We start from the raw sequence: 23606 nt of genomic DNA, 5'->3' as shown, positions 1-23606 counted from the left end.
TGATGAAAGTGAAAGAGGAGAATGAAAAAGTTGGCTTAAAGGTTAACATTCAGAAAACTAAGATCATGGCATCTGGTCCCATCGCCTCATGGGAAAGAGATGGGGAGACAGTGGAAACAGTGGCTGACTTTATTTTTGGGGGCTCCAAAATCACTGTAGATGGTGACTGCAGCCATGAAATTAAAAGACGCTTATTCCTTGGAAGGAAAGTTATGACCAACCTAGACAGCATATTAAAAAGCAGACACATTACTTTGCCAACAAAGGTCCGTCTGGTCAAGGCTATGGTTTTTTCCAGTGGTCATGTATGGATGTGAGAGTTGGACTGTGAAGAAAGCTGAGCACTGAAAAATTGATGCTTTTGAACTATGGTGTTGGAGAAGACTCTTGAGAGTCCCTTGGACTGCAAGGAGATCCAACCAGTCTATCCTGAAGGAGATCAGTCCTGGGTGTTCATTGGAAGGACTGATGCTGAAGCTGAAACTCTAATACTTTGGCCACCTCATGTGAAGAGTTGACTCATTGGAAAAGACCCTGATGCTGGGAGGGATTGGGGGCAGGAGGAGAAGGGGATGACAGAGGATGAGATGGCTGGATGGCATCACCGACTCGATGGGCATGAGTTTGAGTAAACTCCGGGAGTTTGTGATGGACAGGGAGGCCTGGCGTGCTGCATTTCATGGGGTTGCAAAGAGTCAGACATGACTGAGTGACTGAACTGAACTGAACTGAAAGGTGGGTGGCTCAGTGTGAGGCGGAGAGGGTGTGCTTGCTCTCCACCTGAACGAGGTAGCAGGGAGGTAGGAGAACATATGACCTCTGATTGTCTCTGTGGCACAATCAGTTAGCGCATTCAGCTTTTAACCAAAAGGTTGGTGGTTCTAAGTCCCTCCCAGGGATGAGTCTTTCTCGCTATAGAATGTAAAGGATTGGTAGCCATGCCTTCTCTACAGAAGCTCTCCTCCCTTAATGGCCAAGACAGGAACCTCCACTACTATATTTCTCCTGTCCCTTGTATTTTGTGCACCACAGGAGAACCTAAGCCCAGATCATCGCTGATCCTCCGAGAGGAGTTCAGGAGGAAAACAGGCTACTCACAATTGAGAAATTCTCAAAGACTAGACTCATCATTGAACTGTGAATTCCTATAAATCGTGAAGTTTCTTCCATTGTTTGTAATAATATTTATTTACTCCTTTGCATATACTTTTGGAATTAGCTTAGTTCTATTTTATTATGGGTTTCCTGGGTGGCCCTAGGGGTAAAGAATCCACCTGCCAAAGCAGGTAGGCCTAAGAAACCCAAGTTTGATCCCTGGGTTGGCTATATCCCCTGGAGGAGGGCAAGGTCACCCACTCCAGTATTCTTGCCAGAAAATCCCATGGACAAAGGAGCCTAGGCTCGCAAAGAGTCAGACTTGACTAAAGCCACTTAGCACATATGCATGCTTGTATTGTTACAAATAATGCTGCAGTCATCTTTCTTATACACATCCATAGGACAGAATGCCAGAAGAGCAAATGCTCTATCGTAGATTATATGTGGTTTTGTATATAAGTCAATGTATATAATTTTCTTGCCTCTGTTGACTTGTTAGCTATAACCTGTTATTTCAGCAATTGCTTTAGGCTTTATGCCATCCATCTGTAACTTACCACAGTCCACCTTCAAGTGAAGTCATACCAGTTCACATTTCTCCCCTTCCTGCCTTTATTTATTTTGTTGCATTTAACTTTGCATATGTTAAAAACCAAAGTTTATAACTATCCAAGTAACAACAATCCAAGGTTATTACTTTTCTCAAACTGTCCTATTTTTTCACCAGCCCTGGAACTGACTAGACTCGAGCCCCACCCACTAGCCAGCCAATTTAAGTGTCTGGACCCCTCAGAGTCACCTTTGTCAGGATCTAGCCCCACCTACCAGCAGTCTGACTTTGGGACTCCTGGGCCCTCCAGCCAGACCAGACCTCAGGACCTGGCTTTGCCCACCTGTGTGCCAGTACTAGCCCTAGCACCTGGGGGTTCCACAGCCAGCTGCCTCTTGACCCTGCCGTGCTAACCAGTGGCTGCAGATCCCAAACAAGGCAGGGCCTAGCAATCAAAGAGACTGGAGCCAGCTAATCCTACCAGACCATGCACTGTGGTCAGCCAGCCACAACAAAAGGACCCATGCAGCCCACATACAGGGCACCCCTAGAGCATATCAATCTGATGAGAGGGTAGCAGGCTGCTGGGATCCATGGAAGTCCCCTACAAATGGCCACTTCTCTAAGGCCAGGAACATAACCACCCTACCAGATGTAGAGAAATAAAAACAGTGTGTTAGCAGAATGAGGTCATGCTCCAAATGAAGGAACAATATAAAACTCCAGACTTAAGTAAAGTGGAGATAGGCAGTCTTTTACATAGTTCATGAGGTTCTCACAAGGGATGGTTTGCCATTCCCTCCTCCAGTGGATCATGTTTTGTCAGAACTTTCCGCTATAACCAGTCTGTCTTGGGTGGCTCTACATAGCTTCATTGACTTATGGCAAGCCCCTTCACCCCCACAAGGCAGTGATTCATGAAGGGGAAAAGTAGAGCTGCAATCTATAGCAGGAAAGATGCATCCCTGGGTGGACTCAAACCACGAACCATTCAGTTAACAGCCAAACAAGTTAACCAATTGTGCTACAAAAACACCCTGAAATCATGGAATCAGAAAACGGTTGCTTCTTGGCAGGAAAGTTGTGACAAACCTAGACAGTGTGTTGAAAAGCACAGACATTACTGCAGACAAAGGTCCATATAGTCAAGGCTATGGTCTTCCCAGTGGTCATGTACGATTGTGAGAGCTGGACCGTAAAGAAGGCAGAATCCCAAACAATTGATGCCTTCAAACTGTGGTGCTAGAGAAGAATCCTGAGCATCCCCTGGACAACAAGGAGATCAAACCAGCCAATCTGAAGGTAAATCAACCCTGAATACTCGTTGGAAGGACTGATGCTGAAGCTGAAGCTCCGGTATTTTGGTCCTCTGATGCGAACAACAGACTCATTGGAAAAGTCCTTGATGCTGGGAAAGATTGAGGGTAGAAGGAGAAGAGGGCGTCAGAGGATAAGATCACAGGATGGCATCACCGATGCAATGAACGTGAACTTGGGCAAACTCCGGAAGATGGTGAGGGATTGGGAGGCCTGGCGTGCTGCAGTCCATGGGACCTCAAAAAGTCAGACACAACTGGGCAACTGAACAGCAACAACAGGCAATCTACCCCAGGAAAGATTAGATTTCAGAGATGCAGAGAGCAGAAAAACAGGTGATTCTCAGAGCCCAGGGCTGAATGCAGCTGTGCAAGGCTCCCAGTCGTTGCCTCACTGCTCATCACCCCTCACCACTCCCTCCCTGCCTGAATGCGGCTTTGCTCAGAGGCCAGGCCACAAGGTGGGTTCCATCCTACTCTAGCTGTAGCGCTGTGTGCTGGGGGAGCCAATGTGATGGTCTCTTTCAAACCTCAGTTGCCTTATGAATCAGAGGCAGACTTGGTTCTCAGTGGGTGATGAGCATATCCATTTATTTCCTGTTTCCTGACCTGACTCCAGGGAACCTCTCCTGGTTAAAAGCACACGTACCAACTCCCTTTCCTCCCCAACCAGCTCAATTTGTGGAGCATGAAATTCTTCATCTTTGTGTCTTTGGTTTGAGCCCCATGCAGAGTTGAATTCGTTCTCTATTTTTCTGTCATGAAAATCAAATTGTTTCACAAGTGTGCTGGGGTGAGAGAAAGCCAAGTTTGCCTCACAGGGATGCATTTCTTGGTTTTCTGAGACATGATCCCTGTCAATGTGTAGAGGAGATTTAGGCCCCTGAAGAGAAGGTGTGGGGATTTTCAGATGGAAAGATAACCTGAAGGCGAGCCTTCTCCTGTGTCCTCCTTGGAATGTCTGTGGCCTGGCCTCTAAAGACCTTATTCAGAGCAAAGAAAGGAGGCCTGGTTCCTAGTGCTGAGTTGGCTTACGGTAGTAAGAGAACTTCTCCTGGGTTTGGGGAAAGAAAAACGCAGCTACACGTTCTGCCATAACCCACCCCACTTGCCCCGTTTTAAAAAAAGAACGGGAGTTCAGGGGTGAAAGTTTCAGGGAGAAAAAAAAAAAAAGGAACCTGTTTCTGCCCGGGGGACCTTTCCCGTGTTAGGTGAACATGATAACAACCACACTAGGGAAACCACGTGAGTACTAACGCCTAACGACAGCTACAAGGAATGAACTTGTCGCCAAGACTGGCCCACCAAAAATTTTTAAAGAAAAAGGACCCTGGGAGCACCTTCGATCTCTCAAGCACGTAGATTGCAGCTCCCGAGAGACCTTCCTTCCGGTTAGGGTTCCTCACCTCCCCCGAAGTGAGGTCCCTGGGGCTCCCAAGTCCAACTGAGTCTCCAGTTCCTCAGCCTAGCGCCAGAGACCAGAGATCACTCCACTGAATCCCCATCTCCCAGAAGCCGCAGGAGCTGGGAGTGATGGGCGCGTCTGAGCCGCAAGCAACCTGGACGCCCTTCAGTGTAGACGCCGCCCCTCCCCGGCTGCGGACAGGCGGTCAGTCAGTGCTCTTGGCTCTTGGAAATGAGCGGTGTTTCTAATTCACCGGGGAACCCGAGGCCCGGCCCTCCCCTCTGCTCCCGAGCTCCTGATCTTGCAGTCCTTCTCCCCCGACGTCCGCGGCAAACGGGGTTTCTCAGGTTCCTGCCGCTGTGGCTTATTCTAGTTGTCCAATATAGTTCAAGTCCAAGACTTTCACCACGCTTTCACGTTTAGCATGAAGAGCAGCAAAGGCTGAAGGCTCAGGTCTTTTGTCTGTTTGAAAATAGCGAGCATCAACGCAGGCCGAGACTTTCTTTCCTGCCTGTATTGAATTCGCTTGCAGACCAGGCCCGGCATAAAGCCGCGGGGGAGCCAGGCTCGGCCCAGACAGATCTCAAGGTCGTTCATTCTGCCCTCATTGTACTTGAGATTCTTCTTGAGAAACAGTTTTGTTTTACCTTTTACAATGCCTGAAACGCCTTTTATAATTTTGCAGTTCAACAGATCATGAAGTAAGAATTTTAACCTAGGACGACAGAGGTCAAGGCAATTTTCCCAGAAAGCTGGCGTCTGGAGGGGTTTCCGTGCCTCACAGCAGGCAGTTGCTTTTTGCTGAGACACTTAATGCAGTGTTGTCTGTGTGTCTGTCTGCCTCTCGTTTCCTTTAGAAGCAAAGGGTAACACGCTTGGGGATGCACGTGCGTTTTCTCCTGCAGTGGTGTTTCTTCTTTTCTTAGTGCGGCGGTCACCGCGTTTCCTTCAGGTCTGAGGTTCAGGGCTCCGACCCCGAGGGAGGCGCGGGCGGCGTGCGCACCGGCCCCCTGGCCGCGGGGCTCCGCCTGGTTCCGCGGGGACTCCGAATGCGGTCGAGGGTGCGACCGCGCGGCAGCATCCTCACCAGCGCTGGAGCCTGAGTCCCCAAAGAGGCGGACTTGAAAACTGCTTTAGATCAGGACGTTACATGAGATGCGCCTGCTTTCCTCCCATCCGGGTCCTAGTTTTCACCTCTCACGTCCAGCCAGAGGAGCGGATTCGCGGTCTTTCGGTCCCGTCCAGCGCGCTGCCCTTCCACGTAGACTGGACGAGGGAGCGGTGGTTCTTTCCCCGACAGAGGAGGGGGAAAGAGGGACCGCCTTTCTCGGGAGAGTCGTTTGCCCAAGTCCAGAGTCGCGAAAAGGAGGGACTGGGACTGTGTGGGCAGAAGTAAACATGGACGGAGAAGCAAACGCGAAGTCCTGACTAATTGGATGTGGGTCTGAGGAAAGCGCTGCGTCTGGGACAACTAGAGGCCTGAGCCCAGGGAGCTGGAGATGGCGTCATCCAAGGCGGGAGAACTGCCGGGCAGCAGGTCGTGGGGGAAAACCGCACGGAATCCAGGTCTGGGCGCGGAGCCTTGTTTGCAAGCGTTTATCCAGCCCTCCGGGTTCCTGCACCCGCCAGGAGTCTTTTGTGACCTTGGGGATCCCGAGGTCTCACCCGCGCGGCTCCCCTCCCGCCTCTCCTGCCCCCGCCCCGGGGACCTGCTCTCCACGCGCGCTCGCCGGGAAAAGGCGCGTCTCCAGGGCAGTCGTGAGGTGCGCCCGAACCGGGCAAGTCGTGGGGACGTGAGGGTCAGGCGGACCTCGCGGGCGCGTCCACTGTCACGCAGAGCGTCCGGCTTTTGGTGTGGAGCTCCTCATTTGGAGAAAGCAGGGAAGGAACGTTCTTCGGGTACAATTCCTTGGAGCGGGGTGCAGGACTCAGAATAGGAGGGCGAGAGACACCGCACACTCTTTTCAGATTTCCTATTGAAATTTATGATGCATACAGCACGTGGTTCCCTGGTGGTCTAGTGGCTAGGATTCGGCGCTTTCACCGCCGCGGCCCGGGTTCGATTCCCGGTCAGGGAATCGAAGTGTCTCTTTTGCTTTCATCTCCGCGTACAGACTTTTCCCTTGCTCCTTGTGGCTCAGACCGTAAAGAATCTGCCGGCAATGCGGGAGACCTCAGTTCGTATTCCTAGGTCGGGAAGATACCTTCGAGCCGGGAGTGGTCAACCCACTCCAGTATTCTGACCTGGAAAATTTCAAGGACAGAAGGGCCTGGCCTGCTACAGTCCACGACTAACACTTTCATTTTCCACAAGTGTGATGCACCCCAGTGTCCCCATGCAGTAAAATCTCTGCATTGAATCCTTAAGTCAGTGAGATTGGGCCGCAGGGCCAGGGCACCTCCCAGAGTGGTGGGAGGGCATGTGAGGAGCAGCCTGCCCAGCCCTTCACCTCCACTCCTCCCTTGATCTCAGAAACCCGAAATCTCACTTTGAGTGTCCATCTAAAGAGAACTTGGGACCCGAGCACCAATTACTCCTTTAAAAAGAAATACTGAGCACCAATTACTCCTTTAAAAAGAAAAAGAAAAAAAAAAAGTTTGAAACCTATACAATTTTACAAGTATATTAATAGTATATATTCTTCACTTCCCCGGTGCCTCAGACAGTAAAGAATCTGCCTGCAATGTGGGAGACCTAGATTTGATCCCTGGGTGGGGAAGTTCCCCTGGAGAAGGGAATGGCTACCCACTCTAGTAATTCTTGCCTGGAGAATTCTATGGACAAAAGAGACTGGCAGGCTACAGTTCATGGGGTGGCAGAGAGTCAGACACTGCTAACCCTCTCACTTTCATTCTTCACCTAAGTGTACAGTTAACATTTTCCCACATTTGCTTTCTCACTCTCTCTTCATATACATGATTTACTCCACCATTTGAAAGTAACTTGCAGACATCCCAGGATCACTCTTTGGGCCACTGTTGCTCCCTTCCTTTGGCATGTCCCTCAAAACCAGCTTTTGCAGGACCTGTTCGCCAAGGCCAGGGGAAGATTTTGTCCTTTTGCCCTGTTCTCCGTAGGCTATAAGAAGCTTCAGGTGAAAATTTATTCTGCTCTTCTGATAGGCCAGGCCAGGCAGGCCTAGAGTTTTTAGAAGGAACAGGACTAGGCTAGTATCCGCTCAGACCTGCTGCCCTGTGGACTCAGCTTAGTTGCTTTAGTGGGCTGTGGGGTCTTGGGTTAAACTGAGTGCTGGAACCACTCACCTTGGGAGAGACCCTTCAAGAAAGTGAAGCTGTTTCCTTGGTTCTAGCCTGGCTCTCTGTGTCCTGCTAGAACATTTTATAACAAATTACTTTACTCACTTCCCTCTCCCTCCTCCTCCTTCCCCTCTGGTAACCATTACTCTGTTTTCTGTACCTATGTGCTTGTTTTTGTATGATTTGGTTTGTTCATTCATTAAAACATTTTAAAAATTCCATATATGAGTGAAATCACATAGTATTTGTATTTATTTGCTTATTTCACTTAGCATAATACCCTCAAGTCCATCCATGTTGTAGCAAATGGCAGATTTTGTTTAAGGCCGAGGCGTACTGTGTTGTGTATATATGCCACATCTTCTTTATCCATTCATCTGATAGACACTTGGGTTGTTTCTATATTTTGACTATTGTAAATCATGCTGTGATGTACATATGGGTGTATATATCTATTCCAATTAGTGGTTTTGTATTTTCTAGGTAAAGACCCATTAATGGAATAGCTGGATCATATGGCTGTTTTATTATTAATTTTTAAAGGAATCTCTACACTTTTTCCATAGTGGATGCACTAATTTAAATTCCTACCAGCATTGTAAATGCTTCTGACTCCACAAAAAAGTGAAGAATCTTTCCTGTGGTGGGAGGGTGAAGGGAGCAAGTGGTAAATTATCTCCTCAAAAGTAGGGCATAATTGTCAAGAGCTTTCCAGAGTTGTCTGAATCACTGTTGTTAGGTAGATGGCTGCCTTGTAATAATGGTGCTTAGTCTTTTTTTTTTTTTTAAGATAATCTTGTTAAATTTTTAAAAACTATTTTGGGAATGTCTTTTTTAAGAATCTGGCAGTATGCAACATTGTTCTACTCTAAAACCACCCTGGAACTGCTAAAGGATTTTCACATATTTAGTTTACTTAACACTTACTGAACCTATGCTTTAACAGCCCAAGAAACAATGGCGCTTGGCCCTGTCAGGTCCTGGTCTTGAACAGTCCTGGCTCCAGTCTGAGGTATCTTGATTTGTGGTTCATATTCAACTGTACTTCTCTCCAACCTGGGTTAGTGACCAAGCTTCTACAGCCAGGATTCCAGAGGAATCCAGGGACACACTTGATGGGGTTTTTTCTTCCCCTTCCATAGATGTTGAAATAAAAGGATACGTGAAAGTCTTTCACAAAAGCAGTTTCTACCTACTTTCCATCTGAGATACTTTCCTATAAGAACCTGTAGTGGGAATTCCTAATAATGTACTTTCACAGCCTTGAGAAATTCCACAGAAATAGCATCTGGAAAAACAGCATATATTAAGAAATTATGTTAATGATTATCTTTCATGTTTTTCTTAAGAATAATCTCCTTGTTACAAACCCCAAGGCCAGACCCAGAAGGGAGTATGACTGGGATCATGAAAGCATGGACCCTGGAACACTGGGTCGACATCAGGCCTGAGTGCTGCCTGCTGCTGCTGCTAAGTTGCTTCAGTCATGTCTGACTCAGTGCGACCCCATGGACAGCAACCTACCAGGCTCCTCTGTCCACAGGATTCTCTAGGCAAGAATACTGGAGTGGGTTGCCATTTCCTTCTCCAGAACGCTGCCTATGCACTTGCTAATTGTTCCAAAGACTAGCCCAGAAGGGAACGGCCTGGGGTAAACACAAGGAGATCTGGACTATGTCAGTGTAGTCCATGACATTTAGGGGTACATGATTAACACAGCATGTGTCTTGAGAAAGGTAAGATCTGAGAAAGTCTTGTAGTCTTCAATTAGGACTAAGAGCTGGACTCAGAGTGGACTCTGCACCTCAGTCCAGTAGAGGCTGCAGGTCCCCTGACCCATTGCACCAGATTTCGTTTTCTGTCTTCATTCTTGTCACTTGCTCCTGGGCCATTAGGGCAACAAGAACCAACTAAGGGGATAAAGAACCTAAAATCAAAAGAAGTATAGTCACTATGGCAGTCTGTGTTTTCTGGACCTTGATCCTCCACTAGGTGGTAGCCCAGTGATGAGAATAGTTCACACTGGCCTCATGGCTGGTCTTTTGTTCAATTCAAGCATGTAATCAAGAGCTGACTTGGATAAGAGATTTATCATTTTAAAACAGCCAAATGCCCTGAGACCTCCAGGCTTGGCTATGGAACTGTTTAAAACATGAAGACCTGGTTAGACTATTAGACTTGAAATCTGATGAAACCGAACAAAGGAAAATAACAAGATCCAGAGGGATCTCCCATTTCCGAGGGAAAGTGAGAAAGAAACACTGAAGCTTAAGAGAAACGAGCTGGCAGAGCAATGAAATGAAGGGGAATAAAGGGTGCCGGAGGGGAGGAGTCCCACTGATCTTGGCTTGCACAGAGCTCTCTCACGTCTCTGATCTGTGCATGTGCCCTAACTCCTGCAGGAAGCATCCAGGAGCTCCCAGATTCAAGGGGTGAAAACTTTCAACTGGTATTCTGTTTTCAAATCAGGAGATTTGAGATTCTGACTCCTGACTGAGATGTGGGATGCTAATCCAGATGTGAAAATCCTGGGTCCTTGCTTCCAGGGAAAGGCAATACAGGCCCCAAGCAGAAGCCTATGCTCTCCTTCCGCTGAAGCACTGTCTTAATTCTCTCTGGATATATTGCTCCTGGTATATGATGCAGTTGAATTTTGGACATCACATAGTCTAAATTTGGAGCACTGAATTCAGGAGAGGGTGGGGCACTACAGTGGACCGGTTGCCTCAATGTGAAAAAAAACTGGGTAGAATCATCTCTTTTTTGGAAAGACACTGATGTACTCTTTTCAGAAAGGTTCTGTTTGAAAATACAAGAAATATAAAGACATCTTGGATCCCAAAGGAACCCTGGAGTTAGACCTAAGCTCACTGAACTAAGCAAGAGGTGGAAACAGGTTTAGAGCACACCAATCTGCCTTCCAAGGATACACAGTTACAAAGAACTAAATTCTGCCAACATAAGAAAACTACTTCGAAGGCAAATTTTACCTTTAATTCCCAGAGCTTTGGATGAAAATATTTCTTTTATGTCCACCAATACTCTACTAATTAGGGCTTTTTGCTATTTGATTTCAATCATAAGGGCAAAGAGGATGAGATCACTGTTGAAATGACAGCAAAAGTCAACCATGTAGGGAATCTACCTGAAAAGACTCAATAGGAAGCTTTGATTCCAAGTAGGTTCATGCTCCAAACCCACTTAGTTGATAGCCCAAGGGACTGGAAGTCTTCACACCACACTCTGGAATGTGCTTATGAGAACCTAGGTTAGTGTTTCTTTCATCCTCTGCTCTTTCAAACCACTCTAGCTCTGGAGGTCTCAGGAGGTTTCAGACATTGGAGACATGACTGAGGAAGCCATGTCACAGAACAATTTGGGGGCTCACGAGAACACCTGTTAGTTAAATGACTTCAAGGCCAGACTGAGTCAACCGCCCTCCCATAACTTGCTCCTTACCTCCTTCAGAATAAAAGCTTCTGCATATTCCAACTACAAATGGAGTGGTGGAAACATTACTTCCCTTTAGTGGAAGTGACATGTCTATGGACTCAAAAGCCTCCTTCCAACCAGTTTTGACTGTTATTTCTCCTCAGCACCATGGAGAATGTAAAAGCTTCCATTCAGCTTAATACCCAGAGGCCAGCAGTGTTACTTCAAATTTCTCTTTGTCAGAAAAGCAAATATTTAAGTGTTACTTTTCTAAGCTTTTTTTAAACAAAAACAAAATCCTGGGATGGACCAAAAAATGCTCTTCTTTGAGTTGATTTCTATCCAGGGAACAAGTCTGTAATGTCAACAATAATACAGTTCTCCATTCTCTGTTCCTGAGAGAGGGGGCTAGGGGTTTGAAAAAGGAAATGCTGCAGGAGGGCACAAATAAATGAAAATCTAATGAGAGGAAGTAGAGGAATGATGAGGCAAGTGGGACATTAAACTGAGGCCTCCAAGGTAGTTTAAGGCTTGCTTTGTTTCACTGAAAAAAATAAATGCCTGATTAATATGTGGGAAGGAGGAAGTAAGAAGTGTTTTTTAATTTGTATATGTGGGCACAAGAAAGTGGTATGGTACCAGAAATCCATAATTTCAGTATGCTGAAGTTCCTGGTCATCTTTGTATGGTTCCATTGTTCTACTGTGTTTAGTATTGTTGTAGTGATACCCTTGGTTAGAATTGAGTGATAATAAGTGGAGTGGGCCCCCTCCTACATTCTTGGTAGGAATGTAAATTGGTATAGCCACTTAGGAGAACAGAATGGAGGTTCCTTAATAAACTAAAAAAGCAGAGCAAAGGCTAACCGTTATATCAAGAGAACATACTGGTCATAGCAAAGATCCTTTTCCAACCACACAAGAGATGACTCTACTCAAGGACATGACCAAATGGTCAATTCTGCAATTAGACTGATTGTACTCTTTGCAGCTGAAGATGGAGAAGCTCTATACAATCAGCATAAACAAGGCACAGAGCTGACTGTGGCTTAGATCATCAGCTCCTTACTGCAAAATTCAGGCTTAACTTGATGAAAATAGGGAAAATCACTAGGCCATTCAGGTATGACCTAAATCAAATCCCTTATGATTACACAGTAGAGGTGACGAATAGATTCAAGGGGTTAGATCTGATAGACAGAGTGCCCGAAAAACTATGGATAGGAGTTTGTCACATTGTATAGGAGGCAGTGACCAAAACTGCCTCCTATAGAAAGGAGAATCCCAAAGAAAAAGAAGTGCAAGAAGGCAAAATGGTTGTCTGAGGAGGCTTTACAAATAGCTGAGGAGAAGTAAAAGGCAAAGGAGAAAGGGAAAGATATACCCATCTGAATGCAGAGTTCCAGATAATAGCAAGGAGAGATAAGAAAGCCTTTTTAAGTGAACAAAGCAAAGAAATAGGAGAAAAAAATAGAATGGGAAAGACTGGAGATCTCTTCAAGAAAAATGGAGAGATCAGGGGAAAATTTCTTGCAAGGATGGGCATGATAAACGACAGAAACAGTAAGGATCTAACAGAAGAAGCAAAAGAAAATAAGAAGAGGTGGCAAGAAAACACAGAAGAACTATACAAAAAAGGTTTTAATGATCAGGAAAACCACAGTGGTGTGGTCACTCACCTAGAGCCAGACTTCTTGGAGTGTGAAGTCAAGTGGGCCTTAGGAAGCATCACCAAGAACAAAGCTAGTGGAGGTGATGGAATTCCAGCTGAACTATTTAAAAGCCTAAAAGATAATAAAGGTCCATATAGTCAAAGCTATGGTTTTTCCAATAGTCAAGTACTGATGTGAGAGTTGGACCATAAAGAAGACCAAGCACCAAAAAATTGATGCTTTTGAACTGTGGTATTGGAGAAGACTCTTGAGAGTGCCTTGGACTGCAAGGAGACCAAATCAATCCTGAATATTCATTTGAAGGACAGATGCTAAAGCTGAAGGTCCAATCCTTTGGTTACCTAATGTGAAGAGTCAACTCATTGGCAAAGATCCTGATGCTGGGAAAGATTGAAGACAGGAGAAGGGGGCAATAGAGGATGAGATGGCTAGATAGTATGACTGATTCAATGGACATAAATTTGAGCAAACTCCTGAAGATAGTGAAGGACAGGGAACCTGGCGTGCTGCAGTCCATGGAGTCGCAAAGAGTCAGACATGACTTAGTGACTGAACAAGAGCAGAGCTACACTGCTTTCTCCACCTTTGCAGGAATTGATATAAAAACATCAAATGTGTGGGTAAAGGTGGCACAAAGAATATGCCTTTATATAACAGCTCCAAATGAGTAAAATGGCAACATTCCAAGCTATGAAAAAGGAACGTCTTTATATTTAATTTAAACTTAAACTCGTGCTGCTAAGTCGCTTCAGTAATGTCCGACTCTTTGCACCTCTGTGGACTGTGGCCCACCAGGTTCTTCTGTCCATGGAATTCTTCAGGCAAGAATTCTAGAGTGGGTTGCCATGCCCTTCTCCGGAGGATCTTCCCGACCCAAGGATGGAACTCGCGTCTCTTATGTTTCCTGCTTAGGCAGGCGGGTTCTTGACTACTAGTGCCACCTGCAAAGCCGCAAAAAACAAAACAAGACCAAAAAAGCACACCTTCCCTGACGGGGAATCGAACCCGAGCCGCGGCGGCGAAAGCGCCGAATCCTAGCCACTAGACCACCAGGGAACTACACAATGGAGAGGAATTAATTTTAATGGTATATGTAAAGGGGTTAATAAATACCTGGTACAATGAACGGAACCTCACCGTTGAAAGGAACCCGGAGGACAACGATGAAATAACTCTATTCTTTCGATCCTGGTTTTCAAGTGACCTACCTGTTTTTCTCCAGAGCCAACCTTCTTATGTGAGGATCACCGATAATCATGCCTTAGGTTAGCCTGTTGAGAAGACATAGATGAAAAGGAGGGTAATGGAGTCCTAGTTCCAAGATTTCAAGAAAGAATGTACAACACAGAAATAACCGCAAATCCTTAGATTACGTCCTAAAATAGGAGACGAAAGCGTCCTTAGGTGGGTTCCAACCACCAACCTTTCGGTTAACAGCCGAACGCGCTAGCCGACTGCGCCACAGAGACTCCAGCACCATTAAGTCTGTTTTCTACCTCCCCCACAACTTCATCCGGCAGAAAGCAAGCGCGCTTTCCACTCTAGGGGGAGCTCCCTGCCTTTAGCAGGACCGCAGTACCCGATCCAAAGCCTATGAAAACGGGAGGAACCCGTGGGGAAGCCGGAAGTTGGGCATTCCGAAGGCAGATGTCCCGCCGAACGTCCCTGCCGCGCCTGGCCCCCCACCCGCTGCACATGCAGCGCCCCGGAGACGCCCCGGGCCTGAGCCGAGGAGGGCCCGAGGGAAGCTGAGCGCCCGGTGGGCTCAGTAGTCGTTCTTTCGGTTCTTTTCTCCGCCTTCATCTGACCTCCTGAGCCGTTGGCACTGCCCTCCCTCCGCTAGGTTGCGGTCGGTGGGCGTGAGCCGGACGGAGGCGTTGGGGAAAATCGGTCAAATGCGGAAATGTAGGGAGGAGGAGAGGCAAGGTCAAAGCAAAGATACTTCTCAGGAGACCTGTTTTGAGGCGCGGGCTGGAAGAGATGAAAAATACATCAGAAGAGGAAGAGAATAACGGAAGGAAGACATGACGGAAACGCAGGAGTACTTGACGGTGGTTCAACGAAACAGCTATACTTAAATGTAGGAGCGCAAAGACGCAGTTTGCTGTCAGCACAGTGGCGTGCCGTGATCGTATAGTGGTTAGTACTCTGCGTTGTGGCCGCAGCAACCTCGGTTCGAATCCGAGTCACGGCAGTATTTCTTTTGCTTTGTACCTGCAACGACTCTTTAGTCACCAAACGGAGTAAGGTCAGGAGAGCGGAAGTCAACCCAATGGTGCTCAGGCTGAAGCACTCTGGACTTGATCCAGGTCTCACCATTTACGAGAAAATATCTAAAGATCAGTTTCAAACTCTAAATGAGTCTTGTGTGTAGCTTCCACGAAAGAAATTGTGTACTCAGACAAGAATCTTTGTGTGTGTGTGTGTAGAACTGTTTCACAGAGAAGGCAATGTCAACCCACTCCAGTGTTCTTGCCTGGAGAATCCCAGGGACTGGGGAGCCTGGTGGGCTGCCGTCTATGGGGTCGCACAGAGTCGGACACGACTGAAGCGACTTAGCAGCAGCAGCAGCAGCAAAAATATTTCAAATAGCAGCAAGGCTTTTTTACACAAAACGGAATAGAATTTAAATAAAGAATTTATAATATACTCCAATTCAGTCATTGTCTTCGCTGGATTCTCTGACGTCCTACACACAGTTTTTATCCGAAAAGGAAATTATTAAAATGTGTTCACAGAACAAAATACACAAAACAGTAAAGGGCGGCTATTAGAATATTTCAATGTGTAATCATTACCAGAATCACAACAGACAAATTTTTTTTGTCATTCAAGCGTGGCCCTTTGATACACTTACCAGATAATGCCCACCCATCCCCTACTACTTTAAACAATTCTAATGTCAACTATCACCTAATTTGGCTTTGTTCTTTCTTCAAGTTCAAGTGAATGCGTGTATAGTTTTCTATCTAGCTATTATCAACCAACATTATGTTTTATATATATATATATATATATATATATACACATATACATATATGTATACATATGTGTGTATTTGCATTTCTCTCTTACTTTGGTGTTAATGATAAGCATTACACTAACGTAAAGCTACTTCACATATGATGAACATTGGGGTGATTTCAAGCTACAGTATTGGGAAAGGCTAATATGAATACCTTTCTACTATAACTTTCTTGTGTAACTTCACAAGTTATTTGAGAATAAATATCTATTATAAGGGAGCCAAGGACAAAAAATTGTCCAGGAAAGCAACATCAGTGACCTTCTATGCTGGAGTGAGGGAGTGGAGGGGAACAGTGAGGCAAGTCAGAACAAAGTGAAATTTTTACTGCCAGTGAAGGGCGTAGCATCGTCAATTATTTCTCCACTCTCCAAGGTTCACTAAAGGAAGAATGACCCATGGAATCATCATTCCAAAGCGGTTTAGTGCACAGTCTGGGCTCCACAGGGCATCTCTTCTGTAAGAATGGACCTGTAGGATTTCTTGCTGTTCCCTAAGAAGCAGTGGGAAAGACACCAGCCTGGTCAAGCCCCTGGGCTGTGCCGCCCAACCCCTCAAGGAGGAGCATCATTCTGGGCCGTCGTATCAGCCAAGAGAACCAACAAAGCAAGAGGTTGCCTCCAGCTGTTGCAGGAAGGGGGACCCCTTCCAGGGCCCAAAACTGGGCTCTTGTCTAACACTTGGAAATGAATTGTCCAAGGAGACTCATGTGCTGACAAAGCAAGAGATTTTATTGGGAAGGGCACCCAGGTGGAGAGCAGGAGGTAAGGGAACCCAGGAGAACTGCTTTGCCACCTGGCTCACAGTCTCGGGTTTTATGGTGATGGGATTAGTTTCCGGGTGGTCTTTGGCCAATCATTCTAATTCAGAGTCTTTCCTGGTGGCACTCGCATCACTCAGCCAAGATGGATGCTGGCGAGAGGGATTCTGGGAAGTGGACGGACACGCAGTGTCTCCTTTTGACCTTTCCCGAATTCTTCCATTGGTGGTGGCTTATTAGTTCCGGATTCCTCATCAGGATCTCCTGTCATAAAACAACTCATGCAAATGGTTACTATGGTGCCTGGCCAGGGTGGGCGGTTTCAGTCAGTGTGCTTCCCCTAACACAGCCGCCACAAGTTCTCTGTCCTGTTGTTAGAAAACATTGATCCAACTCCTTCCCCAAGCTCTAGAGGTGTGTTGGGACATTTCACTTGTTGGGAGATTTCTGCTTGTTGGGAGACGTGGCTTACACTCCCCAAGAACACAGCTGGTGTGGAGAAGGGAAAGGGAGAAGGGAAAGTCATATGAGAGGCCTTAGAATTGGCTAGGCCTGGAAGGGAAAACGCCCCTTGGTCCGGAGAGCCTCTGGCCTCCTTGTTCCTGGAAGTGGTGCCTCCACCACCCCCACCTGACCTGCACTTGGCCCCAGAGGTATGAGGACTCTGGGCCACATTTCCCATGTTTTTCCACAACCCCTGAGGTGTGGCTTCTCTCTTGCTGGTGCCTGCCAGCCAGCCCTCAGAGGCTCCCCAGGAAAGTGCCAAGCCCAATGGGTGGGGAACCTGCGTGCCCACAGACATCACAGTCAGGAGGCTTAGCAAAAGAAGTAGGACCCATCTATACACGTTGGTCATGAAACAGGAGGGCCATGAAAATGCAGGTGCTTACCCTAATTCCCAGGCAGTTGAGTACACGGAGTGGTGTGGCTCTTGCCCTGGGTCAGCAAAGCACAATGAGGCATTATGGAAGAGGTGTCATCTGCCATGAACCAAGGGATATCAGGAGAGAGCAGCAACTCAAACCCCTCACTAGCACTGTTAGGGGAAGCACACTGATTGAAACCGCCTACCCTGGCCAGGCACCATAGTAACCATTTGCATGAGTTGTTTTACGACAGGAGGTCCTGGTAAGGAACAGGGAGCTAATAAGCCTCCACCAAACAGAAGAGTTCAAGAAAGGTCAAAAGGAGACACCACCTGCCTGACCACCTCCCAGAATCCTTCTCTCTGGCATCCATCTTGGCTGAACAAGGCGTGCACCACCAGGAAGGACTCTGAGTCAGAATGATTGACTAAGGACAACCCGGAAAATAATCCCATCACCATAAAACCCAAGACTGCAAGCCATGTGACAGAGCTGTTCTCCTGGGTTCCCTTACCCAATAAAATCTCTTGCTTTGTCAGTACATGTGTCTCCTCAGACAATTCATTTCCGAGTGTTAGACAAGAGCTCAGTTTCGGGCCCTGGAAGGGGTCCCCTTTCCTGCAACAGCACCATGTCCTTCCCACAGGTGGGGAAATCACAGCCATCAGCTTTCACAAGTACAACAGACTAGGCTTACCCTCTGGGAAAACACCTTCAAGATCATGGCATTTCTCTTGCAAGGTAACTAGGGGGCACAAAACCTGTAGTAGGCACAGTGCAGCCCCCGACCCTTCTAGGTTCACTTGGGGGTCACAACCCTCCCCTCCACCTGCCCTTCGATATTCTTCTAAACTGCTTTCCCCAAAGGAATTCAAGAGAATACCCTCCAAATCTCTCCCACGCACCCCCATACCCTCTCCCACACACAGGAGAACCCATAGCCCACCCACCAGAAGGATGGACCCACAGCCTCAGCGCTGTCTCATGTACTCCACCTGTTGCCTCTGCATCCTTGGTCTGCATCATCCCCCCCTCCCCTCTCCCTGGCTCTCCTCTTGCCCTACAGTGGAAGCAACATTTGCTCCAACAGGTCTTCAGCTGGAGTGTCCATGGGAGAGAGGAAAACATCCCCTCTGCAGGGCAGAGACCATGGGAAGTTGAATTAAGAGCAGCTGGAGAAGTTGCCTAGATCATCATCCTTTTGGTATTCTGGGATCGATTTTTATACCTAACTTCTGATTATGGTCCTAATAATAATTTTGCATTTGTGGTAGTGAGATGAATTGAAAAGTCATGTTACTCAGGGAAATGAATATAAATTGAATGAAAGAGAATATTTAAAATATATATTCTGCTCTCGCTCAATTGACAAGTGCATGGAGATGGCAAAGACCTGGGAGGCCAGGTGGGTAGGCTGGTGCTGTGCTAGTCATTGATCTGCACCTGTTGCTGCTCCAAACACCCGGAGTCTGGGTCTCTTGTCTCAAGAGACGTCTGGGGAGGATCTACCTGCACTGTGGCGATGGACTTTCCCACCCGGTTTCTTTCTGGTAAGGCTAAGCTGATGTCTTACTGGATCATAAAGGAAGACATCTTAATAACAAAAAGTTATAAGACAGTATTCTTGATATTTTTATTTATTAGGGAATTTCACATTAATACTATAAGAAGGTATCATCACACAGCCTCCAGCATGGTTATGTTTAAAAGAATCAGTACACCAAATGCTGACAAGAATGTGGAGCAACTGCAACCATAGTTGCTGGTTTGAAACCATTCTAAGGCCCTGTTTGTCAGTTTCTAATAAAGTTAAATTTGCAGCTACTCCATGACCCAGCAGTAGCAGTACTTCTGTGAATGCAAAAGTACACAAAAAAGACTGGTACAGAATATTCACCAAAACACCAACAATATTCATCAATAACAATAACACCAAAATCAATGCAATAGTACCAAAAGTAAGAAGTGGTATACACAGTAATATTTGGAGGAGGGCGTGGCAACCCACTCCAGTATTCTTGCCTGGAGAATCCATGGACAGAGGAGCCTGGGCTACAATCTATAGGGTCACAGAGTTGGACATGACTGAACTGACTTAGCACACACGCACATGTACACAATAATACAGATATGCTTAATGAAAATAATATTTTAAAAGCCAGATACAAAAAAATGTACATTCATTCAATTAAATTTCAGTAGCAATAGTAACCTCTGCAATAGACTTCACAATAGCAATTAACTAACTGAGATTGGTTAACAAGTGCCTGGAAAGGGGCTCAGAGGACATTTCTGGGATGATGGCTATTTTCTATAACTTGATCTGGGTGATGATTATGTTGCAGGAAGGAGGACCCCTTCCAGGGCCCGAAACTGGGCTCTTGTCTAACACTCGGAAATGAATTGTCCAAGAAGACACATGTGCTGACAAAGCAAAAGATTTTATTGGGAAGGGCACCCGGGTGGAGAGCAGTAGAGTAAGGGAAGCAGGAGCTCGCAGTCTCGGTTTTATGGTGATGGGATTATTTTCCAGGTTGTCTTTAGCCAATCATAATGATTCAGAGTCCTTCCTGGTGGTGCATGCCTTGTTCAGCCAAGATGGATGCTAGAGAGAAGGATTCTGGGAGGTGGTCGGACCTGTGGTGTCTCCTTTTGACCTTTCCCAGACTCTTCTGGTTGGGGGAGGCTTATTAGTACCATGTTCCTTACCAGGACCTCCAGTCCTAAAACAACTTATGCAAATGGTTACTGTGGTGCCTGGCCAGGGTGGAAGGTTTCAATCAGTGTGCTTCCCCTAACAATTATGTTTGCTAAAATTCCACAAACTGTGTTTTAAAGATTTGTGCTTTTAACTCTACATGAACTATATAGTTCAAAATTAGTGGCTGGAGAATGAAGACAAGCTGGTGTAGACCATGACAACTATTTTGCATTTTATACAAACTTGTTCTCATTTAGTGTAAAAACCCTCACCAGTATTTGAATCATCTTTAACAGCAAAATGGCTAAGCTCAGACAAGTCTCCCTAAGAGGCGGTATTTCACCCTTAGGGCATTTCATGCTCAATAGTGAGACAAGCAATCATCCTTGGTTTCGCTTTGACCAGCCACTGGCAGGTTTGTGCGCTATGGGACTTACTCCTCTTCTCCTGGCATTGCGCTGTGTGGCCAGGAGTAAACTCTGCTCTCTGACCGCTTCTGACCAAGTTGCTGTAACTTGGATTTGTACCAAGTGTAATTGAAAGGTTGTTGCTGAACCACGAAAGACACCGGAATTCTTGGCCTCCGAAGGAGGAGAACTCAATCCAGGCCCAGAGACGAGGCTTGATCACTCAGAGCTTTGGGGTAATAAAGTTTGATTAAAGTATAAAAGAGATAGAGAAAGCTTCTGACATAGACATCAGAAGTGGGCAGAAAGAGTACCCCCCCTGCCAGTCTTTAGATGGATGGTATATATCTACTAGCAGTCTGCTAAGAAAGGAAATGTCTCAAAACTCAGAGAATGGCACCAGGTGAGTCATCCTGAGCCGTAAAACGATGGGCATGAATCTTGAAGACAGATAGATTTCCATACAAATATATAGTTTCATTAACACAGATTAGGAGAACAATGTATGACATACTGGTTTGTCAAGTCGGTTCTGAGTCTAGGGTAAATACATAGTACATTAACATAGCTTAAGACAAACATTTCCATAAGAAAAATGCATTGGTTAGTTCAAGGTTTGAGAAAGGTTAAGTTCAGGTGGAACCAGGTGTCATTATGGCAACACAGAATTTTAAGAGAAACCTCTTTTTAAATTTGTATGGAGAAGGGGGAAAAAATGTAACATTAATTTGTTTCCTCCTGCCCCTTAAGGCAGAGAGAAAAAATGTCTGACACTTGCAGCCTATTTCCTCCGTGTGGAGACCCTGACCTTCCTGCCTGTTACCCTCTCAGTAATGAAGCCACAACACAGCACTAACCACTATACAGTCACGATGCGCCAGAGGCCCGCAGGTAATTTCTTTGACATAAACATATCCACATTATTGTTGCTGTTTAATTCTTAGACGCACATGCTCATGCTTTTCTCTCCTTTATGCCCTTCTCTGGTTCTGCCTCCCTATTCAGCTACTTAATAAAAACAATTTTCATCTCTCAGGATATGGCCTGTGCCTCACAGGCTTCCTGGGTTGTCTCATCCATGCTTTTGCCAGCTGCTCTCGCACCTTTTCACGTTTCCTCTTTAGACCTGATCTCTTTCTTGCTGCAGCCAAACCGATCACATCTACTAAAGAGCTGCCCAGAGGCGAAGATGGTCGAGTGCTGCTGCTGCTGCTAAGTCGCTTCAGTCGTGTCCGACTCTGGGCGACCCCATAGACGGCAGCCCACCAGGTTCCCCCAGGGGTCTCCAGGCAAGAACACTGGAGTGGGTTGCCATTTCCTTCTCCAATGCATGAAACTGAAAACTGAAAGTGAAGTCGCTCAGTCGTGTCTGACTCTTAGCGACCCCATGGACTGCAGCCTACGAGGCTCCCGCGTCCATGGGATTTGCCAGGCAAGAGTACTGGAGTGGGGTGCCATTGCCTTCTCCTATGGTCGAGCGAACGCGGAGCAAACGCGGAGCCGTCACAGAGCCCACCGAGGGGGTGGGGGCGGGGGTCAGCTTCCCTCGGCACCCCCTCGGCACCCCCTCGGCTCAGGCTCGGGGCGTCTCCGGGGTGCTGCATCTGCTGCGGGTGGGGAGCAAGGCGCGGCGGCGAAGCTCGGCTGCCCTTCTACTTTCGAGTTGGCCTGACGCCAGGCTTCCCCGCGGGAACGAACACGCTGCATCGACTCCACCTCTCCGGTTGTCTGAGGCTAGGAACCGGAGCCGATGTCCTGCGAAAGGGAGTGGCTGCTCCCGGAATGGAAGGACCAGTTACTCTCTAGCACCCTTCAAGTCTCTGTGGCGCAATCGGTTAGCGCGTTCGGCTGTTAACCGAAAGGTTGGTGGTTCGAGCCCACCCAGGGACGACTACCTCTATGATGTTTTTGGATATAGTTTAAGGGTTCGCTCTTATTTCTGGTTATTCATTCATCCTTTCTACGTAAACATGGAGGAAGGCCTCGCCTTCTTTACCCTTCTTGTCGCCGACGTCTTGTCCACAACAGGAGAACCTAAGTCAAGTTCACTGCTGATCTTATCCTCACAAGAGAACCCATGAGCAAACAGGTCATTTGGAATCCAGAATTTCGCGAAAAGAGAGGAGAGTCAACATCTCATCGTTACCCTCTGAGTTCCTTTTAACAGTGAGGTTTCATCTATTGTTTGTACTAGTATTTATTGACCCCCGTTTACAGTAGGGTCCCCTGGTGGTCTGGGGACTAGGATTTGTCACTTTCACCGCTGTGGCCCAGGTTTGATTCCCAGTCAGGGAAGGTATGGTTTTTTTGAGGGCTTCCCAGATGGTGCTTGTGGTAAAGAACCCGCCTGCCTACTGCAAGAGACATTAAGAGACACGGGTTCGATCCCTGGCTTGGGGAATGGCAGACAACTCATTCCGGTACTCTTGCCTGCAGAATCCCATTGACCGAGGAGTTTAGCGGACTACGGTCCATAGGTGTGAAAAGAGTCGAGCACGGCTGAAGTAATTTAGCAGGAGCAAGTCTTTGAAATTAATTTGCTTCTGTGCTTTTATTATTACAAAGAGTACTGCAGTCGTAATTCTTGTACACAGGCATATGGGTAGAGTGCCAGAAGGACAATTCTTCTATAAGAGAGTTTACATGGTTTTACCTATGGTTCCATTCTCTAACCTTCCTTGGCTTATTAGCCATAACTCTTCTGTTGTTTCAGTGACTGCTTTAGGCTTTAGAGCAGACATCTGTAACTTACCACAGTTTGCCCTCAAGTGATCACACCTCTTCACATTTCTCCATTACCTGCCTTTATGCTATCATTGTCATGCATTTTACTCCACAGGTATTATAAACCCCAAATCCAAAGTTATTACTTTTCTTTAAACTATCCCATATTTTTAAAGAGATTTTCTTGATAAGAAAAATTCTTATATATTTTCCATGCAGATACCATATTTTGTCTTTGATTCCTTTATATACATCCAGAATTCTATCTGGTGCGGGTCTCCTTTTTCCTGAAGGACTCCTTTAACATTTCTTATGTTGTGGATCTTCTGGTGATGAAGTCTTTCAGCATTTGTATGTCTGTAAGTGACATTATTCATCATATCTTTTATTTT

At 46.5% G+C, this 23606-nt stretch overlaps 4 non-coding genes across 4 annotated transcripts; 3 read left to right on the top strand and 1 right to left on the bottom strand.

Moving 5' to 3' along the window:
* Positions 1-6375: 6375 nt before the first annotated feature.
* On the top strand, positions 6376-6447 carry TRNAE-UUC. Its single transcript has one exon. It is a non-coding gene; the product is annotated as a tRNA-Glu (tRNA).
* Positions 6448-14126: 7679 nt separating this feature from the next.
* Positions 14127-14200, bottom strand: TRNAN-GUU. Its single transcript has one exon. It is a non-coding gene; the product is annotated as a tRNA-Asn (tRNA).
* A 653-nt stretch (positions 14201-14853) lies between these two features.
* TRNAH-GUG lies at positions 14854-14925 on the top strand. The gene has a single exon. It is a non-coding gene; the product is annotated as a tRNA-His (tRNA).
* Positions 14926-22306: 7381 nt separating this feature from the next.
* On the top strand, positions 22307-22380 carry TRNAN-GUU. Its single transcript has one exon. It is a non-coding gene; the product is annotated as a tRNA-Asn (tRNA).
* Positions 22381-23606: the final 1226 nt, after the last annotated feature.

This window comes from Cervus canadensis, chromosome 2, assembly GCF_019320065.1.
Source record: "Cervus canadensis isolate Bull #8, Minnesota chromosome 2, ASM1932006v1, whole genome shotgun sequence".
In the NCBI taxonomy this organism is placed as follows: domain Eukaryota; kingdom Metazoa; phylum Chordata; class Mammalia; order Artiodactyla; family Cervidae; genus Cervus; species Cervus canadensis.
The sequence above is the reverse complement of the archived record's forward strand: the minus strand, read 5'-3'. Positions and strand labels throughout refer to the sequence as shown.